The sequence below is a fragment of the Tamandua tetradactyla genome, chromosome 14, assembly GCF_023851605.1.
Source record: "Tamandua tetradactyla isolate mTamTet1 chromosome 14, mTamTet1.pri, whole genome shotgun sequence".
Classification (NCBI taxonomy): domain Eukaryota; kingdom Metazoa; phylum Chordata; class Mammalia; order Pilosa; family Myrmecophagidae; genus Tamandua; species Tamandua tetradactyla.
Window position 1 is genome coordinate 23,941,541 of NC_135340.1, and position 15,246 is coordinate 23,956,786.

Below are 15,246 nucleotides of genomic sequence, written 5' to 3' on the forward strand. Positions count from 1 at the left end.
GGCGCCACCACATGGCCAACGTGACATATGAACCTGACCATCAAAGACAGGGTAGGGCTGATGGAAAAACAAAACAAAAACCAGAAGCTTTTTTGGATAGACAGCACAAGGAAAGGGGGCACACAGAGCTGTATACCAGCTCCAACTCTTCACTGACAAACCTGGTCAGCTGCAGTCCAGCTCTGAAAAGGCTTTTTCCTTTTTTTTTTTTTCCTTTTTAACAGCTCATTATTTAGAACTGTGAGCAATCTCAGGCTTCAGCACCGCCCCAGGCAAGGCTGGAATTAAGGCATGTCTGAGAGACAAAGTAGTCAGGTGAATGGGAATAATTCCCTAATGGGTATTATTATTATTATTATTATTAGGTATATTATTATATATCTAATAAGAAAGGGTATATTATTATTCCTAAGTAAAGGGGGGGAGGGGGCTAGCTCATGTGGCTGCCCTCCTTCAAGGAATTCAAACCCTGGGGCTGGAAAACAGAAGCAACCTAAGTCTACCTTCTACCTCAGCCTCTGACTCAATCATATCACTAGCAGGGAGCAGATGGTGAGAATTAAAGGCATTGTACATCATTTTACAGTGGTGGGAAGCTGCAGGCTGACAAGCACCACAGGCTAGGAAGGATAGGAAAAACACAAAGTCTAGAGGCTTCATAGGGAAGTCTGACAACCTGTTGGGTCACAGCCTCAGCAAAATCTGTTACTGGTTTCACCCTCCTCCTGAGAGGTGAGCCTGTCTGGTCTGGGAAAATCTGACAGAGGTTGACCATATCTGTGGAGAACCTCATCAAAAAAAGGTTCCATACAGGCAGGGCAAGAGGCAGAAAAACAAGAGCTGAAAAATTCTGATCACTAAGTAGAAACTATGCTAGATGTCTAGGATAAATTGAACAAAATGCCAAAGAACAGATAGAACAAAGTCAACCAACAAGAAAACCCTAGGTAAAACAGTAAAAACAACCTCCAGAACAGGCAAGGTAATTAAGGAAGTATGGCCCAAGCAAAGAAACAAACCAACACTTCAAATGGGATAAAGGAGGTAAAACAACTAATTAAGGGTGGTCGAACAGACATACAAAATCACATACAAAAATCAAATCAACAAGTTGAGGAAGGATACGGCAAAGAGAGGAAGAATATAAAGAAGACACTGGACAAATAAAGGGAAGAACACAAAAGTGTTCTTTGGAAAAACACATGGCAGGACTTATGAGAATGAAAGGCACAAAAGAGATGAAAAAACAATGGAGACCTATGACAGCAGATCTGAAGAGGCAGAAGAAAGGACTAGTGAACTTAAGAACAGGATATTTGAAATCTTACCCACAAAGAACAGATAAGGAAAAGAATGGAAAAACATGAGCAGAGTCTCAGGGAACCAAATGTCAACATGAAGCATACAAATACATTTATTATGGTGCCCAGAAAGAGAAGAAAAAGGAAAAGGGGCAAAAGGAATAACGGAGGAAATAATTATTGAAAATTTCCCATCTCTGAAGAAAGACATACGATTACAGATCCAAAAAGCACAGCGAATTCCAAACAGAATATATCTGAATAGACCTACTAGAAGGCACTTACTAATCAGATTCTTAAATATCAAAGACAAGGAGAGAATTCTGTGTGGATTTCTCAGCAGAACCCATGGAGGTGAGAAGGCAAGGATACAATATATTAAAGATTCTGAAAGACAGAAACTGTCACCCAAGAATTCTATACCAATAAAACAGTCCTTCAAAAATGAGGGGGAGGGAGGGGGATGGTGGGCCACGGTGGTTCAGTAGGCAGAGTTCTCACCTGCCAAGCCAGAGACCTGGGTTCAATTCTCAGTGCCTGCCCGTGTAAAAAAAAAAAAAAAAAAATGAGGGGGAGTTTAAAATATTTTCAGACAAACAGTCACTGGGAGAGTCTGTGAACAAGAAACTAACTCTACAATAAATACCAACAGGAGCACTACAGGCAGATAGGAAAAGACAGGAAAGAGAGGTCTGAAGAAGACTGTAGAAATGAAAACTATCAGTAAATGTAAAAAAGAGAAAAAGAAAAGATATGACATAAAATCCAAAAGACAAGATGGTAGAAGAATGTACTACCTTAACAGTAATAACAACAGATGTTAATGGATTAAACTCTCCAATCAAGAGACATATACTGGTAGAATGGATTAAAAAACAGGACCCATCTATATGCTGTCTACAATAGATTCACTTTAGACCCAAGGACAAAAACAGATCAAAAGTGAAAGGCTGGAAAAAGACATTTCATGCAAACAGCCAGAAAACAGCAGGGATAGCTATACTGATATCTGACAAATTAGACTTCAAATGTAAAACCATTTAAAGAGACAAAGAAGGACACTATGTACTAACAAAAGGAACAATTCATAAAGAAGACATAACAATCAAAAATCTTTATGCACCAAGCGAGAGTGTCTCAGAATACATGAGGCAAACACTGGTAATACCAAAGGCAGAAGTAGACACTACTACAATAATTGGAGACTTCAATTCACTGCTCTCATCAATGGAGAGTACACTTAAACAGAGGATCAATAAAGAACGGAGATTATGAATAATATGATAAATGACCTAGACTTAACAAACACTTACAGAACATTACACCCCACAATAGCAGGACACACACTTTTCTCAAGTGCTCACAGAGCATTCTCAAGGATCTCAAGGATATGCTGGGTCACAACACAAGTATCAATAAATTTAAGAAGACTGAAATTTTACAAAACTCTTTCTCGGATCATAATGAAATGAAGTGGGAAATCAATAATAGGAAGAGGGCCAGAAAATTCACAAATATATGGAGGCTAAACCACACACTCTTAAACAACCAGTGGGTCAAGGAAGAAATTACAAGAGAAATCAGTAAATATTGAGGCAAATGAAAATGAAAACACAGCATATCAAAACTTATGAGATGCAGCAAAGGTGGTGCTGAGGGGGAAATTTATTGCCCTAAATGACTATATTAAAAAAAGATGAAGGGGATGCAATGGTGGCTCAGTGGCAGAATTCTTGCCTGCCGTGCAGGAGACCTGGGTTCAATTCCTGGTGCCTGCCTATGCAAAAAAAAAAAGAGAGAGAGAGTTTGCAAATAAAAACAGAAATGGGAGATGCAACAAAACCACTGACACTACAAAAATAAAGGAGTTACACTGAAAGGATACCAAGAACAACTATATGCTAACAAACTAGACAACACAGATGAAACGGACAACTTCCTAGAAAAGCATGAACAACCAACACTGACTAGAGAAGAAATAGACAACTTCAACAAACCAATCACAAGTAAAGAAACTGAATCAGTCATTAAGAACTCCCAAAATAGAAACATCTGGAATCAGATGGCTTCACATGTGAATTCTATGAAGTATTCAAGAAAGTAAGAATACCAATTCTGCTAAAACTCTTCAAAAAATTGAAGAGGAGGGAAAGCTACCTAACTCATTCTATGAAGCCAACATCACCCTAATACCAAAGACAAAGATACTACAAGAAAATTACAGACCAATCTCTTTAATGAATATAGATACAAGAATCCTCAACAAAATATTTTCAAATTGAATCCAGCAGCACATTAAAAGAATTATACACCATGACCAAGGGGGATTTATTCTAGGTATGCAAGGCTGGTTCAACACAAGAAAATCAATTAATGCAATACACCATTTCAATAAATCAAAGCGGAAAAATCAATCAATGCAGAAAAGGCATTCAACAAAATTCAAAATCCTTTCTTGATGAAAACATCCCAAAGGATACGAACAGAAGGGAACTCCCTCAATATGATAAAGAGAATACATGAAAAACCAATAGCTAAATCATGCTCAATAGCGAAAGACTAAAAGCATTCCCTCTAAGATCAGGAATGAGACAAGGATGCCCAATGTCACCAGTTAATTGGACAGTGTGTTAGAAGTTCTAGCCAGAGCAATTAGACAAGAAAAAGAAACAAAAGGCATCCAAATTCAAAAGGAAAAAGTAAAACTCTGTTTGCAGATGACATGATACTAAACATCAAAAATTCAAAAAATCTACAATCCCAAAGCTATTAGAGCTAATAAATGAGTAGAATAAAGTGGCAAGATGGTAGATCAACATCCCAAATCAGTAGTGTTTCTATACACTAGTAATGAGCAATCTGAGGAGGAAATCAACAAAAAAAATTCCATTTATAACAGCAACCAAAAGAATTAGATATTTAAGAATAAATTTAATTAAGGACACAGAACACCTATACACAGAAAACGAGAAGAAGTTGTTAGACCTAAATAAATGGAAGGGCATACTGTGTTCATGGACTGGAAGACTAAATATAGTTAAAATGTCAATTCTACCCAAATTGATTTGTAGATTTAATGCAAAACCAATTAAAATCCCAACAACTTATTTAATAGAAAAACCAATAACCAAATTTATTTGGAAGGGCAGGGTACCCCGAATAGCTAAAAATAAACTTGAGAAAGAAAAATGAATAAATGCTGTTTGGAGAACTGTCTATCCATATGCAAAAGAATGAAAGAGAACCCAAATCTCACACCCTGTACAAAAATCAACTCAAAATTGATCACAGACCCAAATATTGGAGCTAAGACCATAAAACTTTTAGAAGAAAAAGTAGGAAAAGATCTTATAAATTGTGCAATAGGAGGCAGTTTACTAGACCTTACACCCAAAGCACAAAGCAAAGGAAAAAGAAACAGATAAATGGACTCTCCTCAAAATTAAACACTTTCGTGCATCAAGGAACTTGGACACAATATTTGGAAACTACGAATCAGATAAGGGTTTAATATACAGAACATATAAAGAGATTCTACAACTCAAGAAAAAGACAGACAACCCAATTTAAAAATAGGCAAAGTACATGAACAGAAATTTTTCAGAAGACGAAATACAAATGGCTAAAAGATATATGAAAAGATGCTAAACTTCACTGGCTATTAGGGAAATGCAAAGCGAAACTACAATGAGATATCTCACACCCACTACAATGGCCTTTATCAAAAACAAAACAACAACAACAAAAAAATAGAAAACAAGTGCTGGAGAAGACATGGAGAAAGAGGCAAACTTATTCCCTGTTGGTGGGAAAACAGAATGGTGCAACTGCTCTGGAAGGCACTTTGATGACTCCTAAGGAAGGTAAGCACAGAATTACCATATGATCCAGTAATCCCATTACTAGGTATACATACAGAAGGCAAACCACAAATGGACTTTCGCACACTGATGTTTATAGCAGCATTATTCATGTCTGCCAAGAGATGAAAACAGCCCAAATGCCCATCAATGGACAAGTGGCTAAACAAGCTGCAGTATATACATACATACGATGGAATATTACACAGCTGTAAGAGAGAATAAAGTCATGAAGGATTTAACAATGTGGGTGAATCTTGAGGACAAATACTGTATGGTCTTACTGAAATGAACTAACATTAGTGAGTGAACTTTGAGAGTAAAAGAACACAGGTTATCAGGAGTTAGAAAGAGGGTAGATTTGGGGCATTTGGTGCTGAAGGAGTACAAGATGTGCAACAATCTTTACAAGATTGTAAATGAAATGGATAGCACAATATTTTCTAATGGTAGCATAATAAAAATTAAGCTGAATGTGAGTATAGTTGAGAGAGAAGGGCTGGGGGTATGTATGACACCAGAAGGAAAGATAGAGGATTAAGACTGAGATGGTATAACTTAGGAATGCCTAGAGTGGACAATGATGATGATTAAATGTACAACTACAAAACTGTTTTTGCATGAGGGAGAACATATGAATGTCAACATTGGAAGGTGTCGGATATGTGACAGTATACAGGGGAAAATACAATTAATACAAGCTAGGATTTATAGTTACAGTAAAGTTACAGTAACACTGTAATATTCTTCCATTAAATGTAACAAAGGCAATATACCAAAATTAAATGCCAATAAGCGGGGGATATGGCAGAGTGGTACGGAATGTTTGCAGCAGAAAAGGAAATGTCCTCATACAGGTAGCAGTGCAAAGGCATGGCTACATGATTATGCCAGGAACCACTGATTTTTTTTTTACTTAGGTTGGATTGTATGATGCATGAATAAAAATGAACAGAGATGCACAAGTGCTGGAGAAAATGTGGAGAAAGAGATGTACCGAGTCACTTGGGAAACAGAGTGGTGCAGCCTCTCCAGAAGGCAGTGTGATGGTTCCACAGGAGGCTACAGGTGTGGGTGCCATATAATCTGGCAATTCCATTGCTAGGTGTATTATTCAGGATTCTCCAGAGAAACAGAACCAATAGGAGATATCTGTAAATATGGGATTTATTAAGTTGTCTTACAAAACCATGGGAATGTAAGACTCCAAAATCCATAGGGCAAGGTGTGAAACTGACAACTCTGATTAAGGGTCATGAAGAACTCCACAGGAGTGGTTCGCTGGCTGAAGAAGCAGTGAAAAAGTCTCTCTTTTTCCTTAAAAGTCTTCAACTGATCAAATCAAATCCAACTGAGGGATTCTTGTGTTTGCAGGAGACGTGCTCTCAGTTGATGGTAGATGGAATCAACCACAGCTACAATCAAATGACTGATGATTTAATAAACCAGCCTTCTGGTTTATCAACCAATCACAAAATATCCTTGCAGCAATGGTTAGGCCAGTGCTTGCCTGACCAGACAACCTGGCCAAATTGACACCAGAACCTAACCATCACACTAAGTATATACTTGGAGGAACTGAGAGTGAGGACACTTACACACTTGTGTTTATGGCAGTAGTGTTCACAATTTGCAATGGATGGAGGTGGCCTAAGAGGACATCAACCGAGGAATGAAAGGGGGAACTGCAGTGTATACATACAACAGACTTCTGACCAGCTGCAAAAAGGAATGAATTTGTGAGGCATGCAACTAAGTGAATATATCTGAGGAGTGTTATGTTGAAAGAAATGTCAGAAACAAAAAGACATATCATGCCTCACTCATATGGACTAATTATAATATACAAACTCAGAGAACTGAAGTCAAAAGCATAGGTTATCAGGTTGGGGCCTATCGTAAAGGTCTCTAGATTGCAAGCTCTTACAGCAGTCACATCTGTTTCAGAGTTGTCACTGTTTTTTCTAAATTCTGAGATGCTGAGCTCTTTGTGTATGGCGTGGTCATTCTATACATAACTTCGGTTATTTGTGTAACACCTGAATATCAGAGGTAGAGCTCTGAAGTTATGAAAGAGAGCATTACCCCATACAGCAACTGTTAAAAAAGCTGAAAAGTGATCAGATATGAATGAAGCTGATCCAGACAAGACTAAGGTAAATCGGAATACAGGGTAAAGGATGATATGGTCTACATTTTAAAGCTTCAACTTCTCTGTGAGACCAAAGGAAGAGATGTTAATTTGGTGCAAAATTTATATTTTTGGTAGTGCATTATTTAATTTAACTAGTATGGTCAGTTTATTCGAACACCATAATTACACAGACTCTTGAACAGGGAGTGAGATCTTGTTGGTTTGCACAGATTGGTATGATGCACCATTATATTCCAGAGTAATCTGGGCAGAGATAAAAAAGTATTTGAAAAGTCCCTTTGAGGGACTGGGGAGAAAAGAAGAAACATTAAACTTCCCCATTTGGTGAATTTCTGATATTCTCAGAAGCGGTGGGCACAACAAATTCAATAGGCTGAGTCCTTGATCTTGGAGCTTGCCCCTATGAAACTTATTTTTGCAAAGGAGAAGCTAAGCCTACTTAAAACTAACCTTAAGAGTTACCCCCAGAGAACCTCTTTTGTTGCTCGGATGTGGCTTCTCTTTAAGCCAACAAGATAGGTATAAACTCACTGCCCTCCCCTGCTATGTGGGACATGATTCGCAGGGCTGTAAATCTCCCTGGCAACATGCGACTTGACTCCCAGGGATGAGCCAGGAGCCAGCATCATGGAATTAAGAAAACCTTCTTGACCAAAAGGGGGAAGGGAGGAATGAGACAAAATTAAGTTTCAGTTGCTGAGAGATTTCAAACAGTCAAGAGGTTATCGCGGAGGTTATTATACATATTATAATGTATATAATATATGCATTATTATTAATACTATAATATGTATAATATATGCATTATATACATATCCCTTTCTAGTTTATGATGTATTGGAGAGGCTAAAGGGAAGTACCTGAAACTGTTTACCTGTACTTCTGTAGCTTTGATTCTTGAAGACAACTTGTATAACTTTACAGCTTTTACAATGTGACCATGTGATTATGGAACCCTTGTCTGATGTCTGATGCTCCCTTTATTCAGGGTATAGTCAGATGAGTAAAACAATAAGGACAAAAAAAATAAATAAATAATAATGGGGATAAAGGCTTAAAAAACTGGGTAGATTACAATACTAGTAGTTAATGAGAGGAGGGGTAAGAGGTATGGGATGTATGGGTTTTTTCTTTTTCTGGAGTGAATCAAATGTTCTAAACATGATCATGATGATGAATACACAATTAGGTGATGATACTGTTAGCCATGTGAAAGAAGCCAGACACAATAGGCCACATATTCTAAAATTTCATTTACACGAATAAGTAATTCGATAATTGCAAAAAGCAGATTTGTGGTTTCCAGGGTTGGGGATATGGAGGAAGAGGGAGAGACTGCTTAATTGCTATGGGATTTCCTTTTGGGGTTATGAAAATGTTTTGCAACCAGAGAGTGGTGACGGTTGCACATCATTTGAATGAATCAGTGTCACTGAACTGAATGCTTTAAAATGGTTAATTTCATGCTATGTGAATTTTACCTGAATTTTTCAAAACCATATGATGCAGACAAGAAAAATGAACGCATGCCTACTGTATATAAATATCCATAGCAGCTTTATTTCAAACAGCCAAAATATGTAAACAACCTAAATGTCCATCAATAGATAAACTGGGATATCACAAATGTCACTGATAAAGCCATACAATCTAATACCAGCAACCTAGCCAGTGTCAATACAGTATGTTTATACCACATACTGGTTGGCATAAACAACAGGAATTTATTACAAGAAACTGGCTCATGGAATCATGAAGAATGTTAAGTCTGAATTACGTACGGCAGGTTACAAACTGGAAACTCCTATAAAGGTAATTCCGAAGTTCGGCAAGTATAAACTTCACAGGGAATGCTGCAAACTGGAAACTCCGATAAAGGTGATGTTGAAATTGTGTCCAAATTCTTTAGAGAAAGCTGGCTGACAAAAATTGAGGCAGAAAATCTTCTTTCTGACTTCTTGAATCCTGAGTTCTGGCTTTAAACAACTCCAACTGACTGGATCAGGAGACTCCCCATATTGCTGAGTACCATCTCTTTTATTCATTGTAGATACAATCAGCCATAGATGCAAACAACTGAATATAGATGCAAATCCATCAAATAACCTTAGTGTAACAATCAGGCCAGTGCTTGCTTAACCAAACAATTGGACACCATAACCTAAGCAAGGTGACACACGAAATTAACCACCACATAACTGTATTCCTATAATGAGTGAACCTTATTGTATATAAAGTATGTAATAAAGATGTTTAAAAAGTTACAATCTCGGAGGAGCAGGATTGTGAGATTCAGTTCTTCTAACAGAACAATTATTAAACAGGCAGGAATCATCTAAAACAACTACTTAAAATTCTTGAGTCCAGGAGAACGCTGTACAGCATCCAGAGAAGAGCAGGGGAACAGTCTGTTAAGTTATGGTAGACTAGTAAATTGCTTTCTCTGTGAGGAAGCGTAATGATGCCTATCCTTCACTCTCAACACAGCTGCTGTGGGGTTAAGCCCTGGCTAGCTTGCTGATGCCAAAAAGAGACATAAAAACATTCTTTTCCAAGACACAGCCAATCACAGATCAGTTTTTGACAATGACTTCAGATTGCTGGGGACAGGTTCAGAGGATGGCCACTGTTTTCACCTGCCCCAGCAGAAGATAGCTGATGAGACTTTAAAATGCTATGCTTCCTCAGGGTTGCATTTGTTGGGCAGGTCAGGAAAGTGCAGCTGTAGAGCACCATAGATGAAGCTCCTGGTGCCCTTCCTCATCCCCTCCCCGTGGCAGTTTGGTGCCCGTCTGTGTCCCCTTTATGGATCCTGACCTTGTTTCAGCTGGGAAAGACTGACTTGGGAAACTACTCTCAGGCATGTTCATCCACTGAGAATCTGCCCTCCAGGAAAAAGTATCTTGGAACTAGGAAAAGAGTGTAAGAAACTACAGCGGTGGACAGTTGGGGGCAAAGGCTTACCTGCTTTAAACACCCAGGACAGGGAAAGAAAGGGACATTCAAACACCTGTAAACACAGGAACTCCCAAACAACTAATAAACACAAGTCTAGGGCAAAATACAGGCCTAGAAAAGACAGGGGGAACCCTGCATTCTATATTTGCCTTGGGAGAGGTAAAGAATAAGAAAATCTCTAGATTGAGTTACAAACTCAAGAAACAGACATCTCAAGGAATAAATCTCACAGTTAACATCTTAAAATATTAAAATGTGCAGACTGTGTGTCAGTCTGAAAGGATGCATGTATCTTAGAAAAGCCATGTTTTAATCCTGATCCTATTTTGTGAAGGCAGCCATTTCTTCTAATTCCTATTCAGTACTGTATGTTTAAAACTTTAATTAGATCATCTCCTTGGAGATGAACAATCAAGAATGGTTGTTAAACTGGATTAGATGGTGATGTCTCCACCCATTTCAGTGTCAGTTGGGTATTGATTACTGGAATCCTATAAAAGAGGAAACATTTTGGAGAAAGGAGGAGATTCTGAGACAGCAGAGAATGCCACAGCAGCACAAAGCACAGAGTCTACCAAACAACAACTTTTAGAGATGAAGAAGGCAAACACCTCCCAGGGAGCTGGAGAGGAAGATAGCAGATGACACTATGTTTGCTATGTGCCCTTCCAGCTGAGAAAGAAACCCTGACAGTGTTTGCCATGTGCCTTTCCACTTGAGAAACCCTGAACTTCATTGGCCTTCTTGAATCATGGTATCTTTCCCTGAATGATTTAGATTGGACATTTCTATAGACTTGGTTTAACTGGGACATTTCCACAGCCTATAAAACTGTTAACTTGAAACTTACTAAATTCCTCTTTATAAAAGCCACTGAGTTTCTGGTATACTGCATTCTGGCAGCTAGCAAACTAGAACAGTGTGCAACAAGAGTTCAAGACAAACAAGATAAACATGAGGAAAAATACAACCCATCATATATTGGTCACACTGTTGAATGCAAAGGACAAGGAGAAAGTCCTGAAAGCTGCAAGAGAAAAGCAACATGTTATGTTCGAGGGGGGCGCATTAGATTGAGTGCTGATTTCTCATCAGAAACTATGGAGACCAGAAAGCAGTTGGTTGAAATACTTAAAGTGCTGAAAGAAAACAGCTGCCAACCAAGAATTCTATATCCAGCAAGCTTCCTTTAAAAAATGAGGGAGAGATTAAGACATTCCCAGAAAAATAAGAGCTGAGGGAGTTCACCACCACTAGATGTGCCCCAAAAGCAAAGCTAAAGGGAGTTCTTCAGACTGAAAGGAAAGTATTAGAATGGCTGCTGTTTAAAAAAATGGAAAAAAACAAGTGCTGGAGAGGATATAGAGGGATAGGAACACTCATTCATTGCTGGTGGGAATGTAAAATGGTGCAGCCACTGTGGAAGACAGTTTGGTGGCAACTCAGAAAGCTAAGTATAAAACTACCATTTGACCCAGCAATCCCACTACTAGATTCATACCCAAAATAACTCAAAGCAGAGTCTCAAACAGATATTTGCACATCAACGTTCACAGCGGCATTATTCACAATTGCCAAAGGAAGGAAGCAACTCAAGTGCCCATCAAGTGATGACTGAATAAACACAATGTGGTATATACATACAATGGATTATTTTTCAGTCATATAAAGGAATGAATTTCTAATACATGCAAAAACATGGATGAACATTGAAGACACCATGATGAGTAAAATAAGCAAAATACATAAGAGCAAATACTTTATGATTTCAGTCACTTGAAATAATTAGAATAAGCAAACTCACAGCATAGAATCTCAAATATAAATTAACATGGGATGGGTGGGGATAGGGAATAAGAAGCTAAGGCTTAAAATGTACAGAGTTCAAATCTGGAAAGATGGAAATGTTTTGTTAATTAATTGATGGTGATGATGGCAGTGAAACACTGGTAATGTAATCAGCAGCACTGAGATATAAACTGAATGTAATTAAAATGGGAAATGTTAGGTTGTATATATGGTAATAATAAAAAAAAACCATGGAATTGCACTACACAAACACTGAATCCTAATGTAAACTATGGACTGGAGTTTATTAACTCCAGTTTATAAATATAATTTACTATTATAAAAATGGACTTTCACCAATTTTAACAAATGTAGCACATCAATGCAAGGGGTTAATAATAGGGTCCTGCTATATGGGAATCTTGTATTTCATGCATGATTGTTCTATATTCCTACAACTTCTCTAATAATAATAATAAACAACTCATCAAAAATTAAAATATTTATCTGTTTAAGTTAAAAAGAACAATCTATGGAAAGTTACAAGTTTATACTGACTTACTTAAAAATTTAACTAGTCCTCAGGAAATAGTCCCCCTTTCCCTCCCTGCATACTGTCTTCATGTTTCTTTATGATTCAATGTCATCCCCAGTGCATAAAGACCACTTCAGCTTTGCTCCCAGTAGTCTACTGGCATCCCAATTCCAAAATTTAAGAAGAAATAATGTGAATGGTCTAGCCTGCATTAGATATTCAGCTCTGATTCAAATACCTGTACTGTACTGCTGGATAAGGACAGGGGATGGGACTTAGGATCATACGCTCCTTATATTACCCCTACCCATCAATCCTCAGAAAGATGTCCCTAATAATTGGGCAGATTTTTCTAGAAAAGAACCATCAAATGCCAAATGAGGCTAATTCACTATTATAAAGTTAATTTGTTATAACACTTAACTTATGATTACTCATCATTTTTGTTAAAAGCAGCACCAGAAGGAAATTAAAGAAAAATAAAAAATAAATAAATATATATATTATAAAATATAATAATATATACATTCTTTAAAAGGTACTATATCTTTTGATGCCTCAGTTCCTTCATCTTAATATGGGAATAATAATATGTTGTGAAGATTAATTGAGATATGTTCAAAGCATTTAGTTTCATAAATGTTAGCAAACACTGTTCTTGATTTTTTTCCCACTTGAAATGTCTTCTATGCCTATGATATCAATACTTATCATTCCGTATTTGTGAAATTTATAAATCCTATGATATCACTAAATCCTTTCTGGCACAGATTGCTAATAGCTTGCTCAGGATCCCAGGCAATGTGGCTTCAGAGAACCATGCTTTTAGAGGCATTGTATATGCCTCTCTAGAAAAGTACAAATCAGTGTTTTTAAAACTCTGGGCCAATTTTTTTAATTCTAGTAAAATATGTAAATTCCCCAATCCTCCAGAACTGGTATATCAGAATCTCTGAGTTCTGAAGTGCAAAGTCATGCATACACAACAAAGTTTGAAACTCTCTGAAATTAGATGGCTACAGCAAAAGTTCAAATGAGATGAACCTAGACAGGGACAAGGAACAGATAAGGATGTAGAGCTCAAACTCCTTCAAGTATTTTGGAAATACAAAATATATTTAAAATATTTATTTTAAGTGTATCAAAGTGGCAATGAGACAAAAAAATGCGATTTGCTAAAATGAGCTGAACCACTTTCTGCAATTAAAGAAGTACAGCTAATGTTTTCGTTGCAATCTTAAGCAAAATATTTATATTTCAACTATCATAAACACTGACCATTTTAAACTATTCGACTTGACTAATATTGAAAACTAAAGCTCATGAGCTGGAATGGGGATTAGGAATACTCCGCGGTGCATAGTAAGTCCTATTTTTTAAAAGGGCAATACACATTTAAATGGTACGAATACCCTGGTATTCAAACCTTAAAAGGAACACAAAATATCTGTTCATATAAAGCAGAACAAAATTAGTCTAATGGTTTTCAATAAGGCAGGATATGAAATTTTTACACATTTAAAGTACTCATTTATGGTTTCAGTTAAGGGTACACATTTAAACAATTTCAGAAGTCATGGCTTTGCTAAGGAGTTAGAGTCTGATGTTTGGGGTAGTCATTAAAAATAAAACAAAAAACCCATGAAAACAAAAAACCCATGAAAACAAAAACAAAGAAACCGCGACTGTGGAAGCGTTAATAGAGTACTTCCAAAATAACTCCCTAACAACTCATTTGGCCAATGAATGAAGGAAGTGAAAAGGCAGGGCTGTGGAACTAAACCTTATCCCTATTGTTGGCAAACTAAGACCCTTGTGAATCACCGCTGTTACTATAGCCAGTTTAAATGAGCAAGAGTCTCGGATTTTTGCGGTACAAGAAAAATGTCAACCGTGAAAGAAAAATATCCGGGTTTTAAAATACAAAGGATACTCAGATTTCAGTTTAAATCCCCACCAGGCAATTCAAAGGCTGTCACTTCCCTGCGGTCCAGAGTAATAAAGACTGCCACGGGCGTCCTTTTAAGGAGCTCGAAGCCACGTAGAGCATCTCTTCATTCTAAACCTGCCCCTAACCTTCCATCTTTAATAACGGAAGATTCTTTCACCTCGGATAACGCTTTCGCAGTTATATTTAAATAGTGTTGAAGCTTTCGGATTCAAGCCGAATTGGTGGAAACATCAAGCTGCGCTCAAGAGAAAGTCACAAAAAAGACAGCATACAAACAAGGCTTTTCCTCCGGATCCGACAGGGCTGCCGAACCCTCAACACTCCATTTAGAGTTGGCCAGTGGTCACAAATGTCGGGAGCAGTGGCCGGGAAGACGGTCCCCGGCGCCCCGATTTCTCAAAGTCTCCACTCACAACCCCAGCACTAGTCACTCTTAAAGGCACTGAGGCCCCGGCTACGCCTCAGGGAACTTCTGTCCGGCTTCTGGACCCCCGTCATATCCGCCCGTCCCGCTTCTCTCCCTAGAATACCCCGTTTCTTCCCGTTCCCCATCTACTCACCAAGGCGCGCTCAGCAGAACTTCCAGAGCCGTCTGCAGCACTTGGCCCTCTTGCGCAGCACCGCACTCCAACCGCGAGCCGCCCCATCCAACGGCCCTTAGGATTCAAATTCACCCACTTCCGCTCGCAACCCGGAAG

At 38.0% G+C, this 15,246-nt stretch overlaps 1 protein-coding gene across 4 annotated transcripts in view; it reads right to left on the reverse strand.

The window, feature by feature from the left end:
• The window catches only part of G2E3 (G2/M-phase specific E3 ubiquitin protein ligase), a 123,723-nt gene extending 108,483 nt beyond the window's left edge, over positions 1-15,240 (reverse strand). For 2 of the 4 annotated variants that reach the window (XM_077127039.1, XM_077127038.1), the window contains exon 1: positions 15,109-15,233. The gene's annotated coding sequence lies outside the window, so the exon portion shown is untranslated. Of the gene's footprint in view, positions 1-15,108 lie in introns of all 4 variants that reach the window. The other 2 variants (XM_077127041.1, XM_077127042.1) reach the window with 2 other exon arrangements.
• Between the last annotated feature and the right edge of the window lie 6 nt (positions 15,241-15,246).